The following is a 6,000-nucleotide window of genomic DNA, read 5'->3' as shown; positions in this document are numbered from 1 at the left end:
TGCCCTGGCCTATTGACAACAGGCTTTCCCTGATCTGTCATACCATACACGCTCTCTCTCTCTCTCTCTCTCTCTCTCTCTCTCTCTCTCTCTCTCTCTCTCTCTCTTGCAATGCTTTAGGAATCTTGACCTGCAAGGTGCACGACAACTATGGTTAATATTAATGATCTATTATTGTATCTAATGTAGTGCAGAACCAGACAGTGTAAGATATTCAGTAAAGTAGCATAGTGGCTCTAATCGTCTGCAATCTTACAGATTTGTTTAATGAAAATTATACAAATAATTATAGTAATGTATGTACATGTATAGTGCTTCATCTTACACTAGTTCACACATCTATTACTCTGTATGTGTGATAAATATAAACAGATTGAGAGGTCACCAGTGGCGGCTGGTGGAAATCAGTTTCAGTAACTACAGAACAGCATATATCAGGGGTGGCCAACCAGTCAGAGACTAAGAGCCACAAAAAAATGACTGTGGTACCACAAAGAGCCACACCATATACCAGCGTTTCTCAACCTTTTTTTTCAGTCACGGCACCCTTCATGTGTTTATAGGTCTCACCCTCTGGCCTCTGAAGTTGCTAATGTCTTTTTTATTTGGGCCTCACAGGGTTAAAAGTACCCTGTGAGACCCACGGTTGCAAAATTACAAAATCACTTTTAGCCATTTAAAAAAATAATGTTTATTTAAAAAATGTTAAAGGGGAACTATTTTACTATTTCTTTCACTATTTGGGCACTTTTACACAATTCCTGTGAGTCTATGGAACACCTAGGTTTTTTTTTTTTTAAATGCATTGTTTTGTATTTCTAATCAAGTACTAAAAACCGCATTTTTCTACCTCAAGATCTTAAGCCGTTTTGAGGCTGGGCTCCAACCACTGTGTGGCCTGGTGCCAACTGCCACATCAACTGCCACATTATTATGCAGCTGAGAAATCTCTGACATCACAGATATGCACATTTTCAGATGACTCAGTTCAGTGAGGGTGAATATTGTGAGAGGAGAATTGGAAGAATTCGCCAATATGAGAATTAGAGACATATATCCTATTAATATAAGTCCACATAGCTAAGAAACAATGGTAAACACTGAAAAAAATCCATTTATAAGATAGTTCCCCTTTAAGCACATGTATAGTCAATTGGTCCTGTTGTTCAGCCTCACAATGCTATTTGATAGTAAATGTGTTTATATGTCCCACCCTCTGGCCTCTGAAGTTGCTAATTTCTTTTTAATTTGGGCCTCACAGGGTTAACCTCTTAAGCCCGAGATATACAGTAAAAGTGTATATTTTCAGCATTATGTTTGTTTACCAATTATTTTAACTGTTATTAGTGAAATATAAGATTATAGAAATCTCAGGGCATTGAGTCGGAAACCGGCGCATATTGACAGGAGGAAGTGGCACAGCCAAAAGTGAGTGTAGTCTTTTGAAGGAAGAGACTCAGGGCTTTCAAATTTCGAAAAACTACCCTACCCAGCTCACACCAGCCCCTGTCAATCATCTGACTTCTGGATTTACTTTTTAATTTCTCTTATTTTTTGGGATTATCTCCCACAAACCTGAACGTTATTGCCATAAAACAGAACGCAGTTAGTTTCTCTACCTTTCTGTGAACGTCTTGCAAAAAACGGTGTTGCAATATGATGAAGAATGGTGGAGAAATTTACATTATAAAAAAGATGGCAGAATTCAGTACTGTATCTACAAAACCTTCTGTTTAATCATCTTCCCTTTATTCATTTGCTTATTGACGGGCAAAGAGCCGCATGCGGCTCGCGAGCCGCGGGTTGGCCACCCCTGGCATATATTATAGACTCACTTGTTTTGCTGCCGGTGGAACATCACGCTACGTACGAATTGCCGTCGAGCCTTCACGTGTCGCGCTTAACCCTTCGAGAAGCTTTGTGGTCTACTCTGGGCTTGAACTTTCCATAAACGTGTCCATATAAATCCATCTAGTTAGATCCAATACTGTCTGAATGTACAGTATCTTGTAGGGGTGTAACGGTACACAGAAGCCATGGTTCGGTACGTACCTCGGTATTGGGGTCACGGTTCGGTACGAGTTCGGTACAACAGAATCTTTTCTTTTTAATAATAATTATATAATTTTTTCTTTTTTTTATATATTATATTTATGATAATAATAATAATAATAATTATGAAATAGAATAATTTTCTATAGGCTTGCCGTGGTAGTCAGTGATACTGGTGTCATTCTGTGTTCAGGCATCCACTTGCTTATTGCCCCTTTAACAACTTATCCTTGCGCATCCTTAAGTTTCAGTTTAGAAATAACTTCACAACGAGACTGAATACTAGAGACCAGATGACATGTTAGTTACTTACAACAATGGCAGAGGATTATTTGGATTTAAACACAGTGGAGGAAAAGTATGTTTATTTATTTTTATTTGATTGTGGGGAGAATGTTGATGTGTTTGTTGGCGCGTGTGTGTGTCGGCGACACGCGCGTGTGTCTTTCCATTGGTTTCATTTGTCATAATTTATCATAATAATAATACAAATAATAAAATAAATTCTGCGGTGGCACCTCAGGGGCACCTGAGATTTCAGGGGGGGCACGTGGCCCCTGGTGCCCCAGTGGTAAAATCGCCACTGGTTATTAGCATTAGCATGCTAACGCTAGACAGTAATATGAAGCATAGGAAGGGATGTTAGGAAGTATAGGAAAGATGATAGGAAGTATGTTTGGAAGCATAGGAAGGATGTTAGAAACAGGCTCCAAGCTTGAGGGGGTGAGGCGTATTTCAATGGTGATGGGAATCAATTCATGCATGAATATAGGTTCACTATGACTGATGATTCCCTGAGACTATTGTGTTCAAAAGGTGTAACTTTATACTCAATATCTACAATATTTTAATAGACGTAAATGAATTCAAATGAAATACTTTTCATTGACCGGAAAGTCACATCCCTGGCCTGTCAGCCTGTGTGCCCAGTTCCATCCACCATGGCCTTGTATAAAAAAAAAATGTTTACCTTTATTTACCCAGGGTAGGTTCGCTGAGCATGTATGCTCTTTTTCAGCTACGCCCTGCTTCACATTCACACAGTTCCATTCACACCTGGGAGCTGCCCAGTACAACCACAGTCTGAAACCGTTGGCCACTGAGCAACTCCAGTGGATCAGTTTGGGGTTAAGTGCCTTGCTCAAGGGCACTTCAGCGGTTGGTGTTAAGGGTATGGGAGAGAGTTATTAATTCACTTCCCCAGCCCAGATTTTTCCGGTCACAAACCCGCTTCTCTAAACTTTAGACCACCGTTGGCAAGATTAGCTCTGGATAGAAAAACACACAGACACATGCAACCAAATGCATTGGTTGCAGAGGTCAGTTTTTGTGACAGTAATAAGACACTTGGGGCAGAGATGTTTTGCAGGCTGTGTGATTTTTCATCATTATAGAAGATGGACCACAGGACCATATAGCCTCAGTTAATTTATTCTGAAAACAACTTCTGTCACAACTTATCTTTCAGTGTTCCATAGATACTCACGTAATGTTTCAGTGTTCCATAGACACTCACGTAATGTATCAATGTTCCATAGACACTCACGTAATGTATCAATGTTCCATAGACACTCAGGTAATGTTTCAGTGTTCCATAGACACTCACGTAATGTATCAATGTTCCATAGACACTCACGTAATGTATCAATGTTCCATAGACACTCACGTAATGTTTCAGTGTTCCATAGACACTCACGTAATGTTTCAGTGTTCCATAGACACTCACATAATGTTTCAGTGTTCCATAGACACTCACGTAATGTTTCAGTGTTCCATAGACACTCACGTAATGTATCAATGTTCCATAGACACTCACGTAATGTATCAATGATTTGATTTGATTTGATTTTTATTTAGTACATACAATTTATACAATAGTATAAAAACAAGGGGTACAAGGATAACATGTGAAAGTCTGTCGACTTGTTTCCAACATGGTCCCAAGAAAAATACAATAAATCACAAAGAAAGAGTTAAGATAAAATAGATACAACAAGTAGATAAAATAGACAACACAATTTTCTAAGAGCCTCATTACAGCATGTCATGTTCCTGTTCTTCAAGAGTGGTGGCCAAGCACCCTCTGCAACCTATTGTTGCAGATGTCGCTTCACACCCCTCTTGAAGACAGCAATAGTGGGGGAGTTTTGGATGGCCCTGGGCAGAGAGTTCCACAGCCGGCAGGCTGTAGACAGAAAGCCATTCTGTGAATAGGAACCCTTTCTAGGCTCATAAACTGAGAGCTGTCCAGACCGTAACTGTCGTCCGTGGACCTGGCCACGCAGGACAATACGAGAGCATAAATATGTGGGGGCAGATCCATTTAACATTTTATACATATGTCCCAGTTTCAGAAAGGAGACCCTCTGCTCCACAGGGAGCCATCCCACCTCATTGAAGTGACATGGCTCAATATGGGTTCGAGGTGGCAGATTTAGGACCAATCGTATGGTCTTATTTTGGCTGGTTTGTAGCCTGTGTTTACATTCCACTGTAACACCACTATACCAGTACGTACTTGCATAGTCATATTGGCTGAGGATCATGCAGTTGGCAAGCAGTTTCATAGTTTCCAGTGATAAGAACCTCTTTTTCAATCAATCAATCAATCAATGTTCCATAGACACTCACGTAATGTTTCAGTGTTCCATAGACACTCACGTAATGTTTAAATGTTCCATAGACACTCACGTAATGTTTCAGTGTTCCATAGACACTCACATAATGTTTCAGTGTTCCATAGACACTCACGTAATGTTTCAGTGTTCCATAGACACTCACGTAATGTTTAAATGTTCCATAGACACTCACGTAATGTTTCAGTGTTCCATAGACACTCACATAATGTTTCAGTGTTCCATAGACACTCACGTAATTCCTGAAATGTGGAAGGCCTCATTTATAAAACATCTTCTATAGAAAGCATGTCATAAGAAGCTCGTTCAGCCACAGACTCATTCCCCCCCGACACTCAACTAACCGCCTCGGACAGTCCTTCATACCAGCGGCCATCAGGCTCCACAACAGTGGGCAGCGACTAGCAGCCTCCAGGCCCCACAACAGGGGGCAGCAACTGCTACCAGACATTGACCTGGGACTTATAGGAACCCAAGGAGGACAACCTACACTACCTTAGGCATACTGCACCTTATGTGGATACTGTGATACTGTGATACTGTGAATAATGTATATTTCAGTGGATACTGTGATACTGTGAATAATGTATACTCAGTAGATAGTAAATTATAACACTACCTTATGCATACTGCACCTTATGTGACACTGTGAATAATGTGAATATTTTTTTATTTAATTTTTTTTTCAGCTAGTTAGATAGTAAATTATACTGACCAAATTGACCTAATTGTTTACACTGCCTGTGTTGTTTTTACTACCTGTACCATCCCCCCCCTTCCCCCATGCTGCTATGATGCCTGCATTTCCCCAAGGGGATCAATAAAGGAATATCTTATCTTATCTTAAGAAGACCTCACATATAAAACCTCTTCCATAGACATTATGTCATAAGAAGACCTCACGTATAAAACCTCTTCTATAGAAAGCATGTCCTACGAAGATCTCACATATAAAACCTCTTCTATAGAAAGCATGTCCTAAGAAGACCTCACATATAAAACCTCTTCCATAGAAAGCATGTCCTAAGAAGACCTCACATGTAAAACATCTTCTATAGAAAGTATGTCCTAAGAAGACCTCACATGTAAAACCTCTTCCATAGAAAGCAATACGCATGTCCTACGAAGATCTCACATATAAAACCTCTTCCATAGAAAGCATGTTAATAATAATAATAATAATAATAATAATAATAATAATAATAATAATAATAATAATAATAATAATAATAATAATAATAATAATTCATTGCATTTATAAAGCGCTTCTCAGGAACCCGAAGTCGCTGACATTAGGTGGGGAAAACAGAGA

General features: G+C 39.5%; 1 protein-coding gene across 1 annotated transcript in view; it reads left to right on the top strand.

Moving 5' to 3' along the window:
- tgm8 (transglutaminase 8) overlaps positions 1 to 6,000 on the top strand; it is a 48,417-nt gene that overhangs the window by 94 nt on the left and 42,323 nt on the right. The window lies entirely within an intron of this gene.

The sequence above is a fragment of the Notolepis coatsorum genome (genome assembly GCF_963971535.1).
Source record: "Notolepis coatsorum genome assembly, chromosome: 6".
Classification (NCBI taxonomy): Eukaryota; Metazoa; Chordata; class Actinopteri; order Aulopiformes; family Paralepididae; genus Notolepis; species Notolepis coatsorum.
The sequence above is the reverse complement of the archived record's forward strand: the minus strand, read 5'-3'. Positions and strand labels throughout refer to the sequence as shown.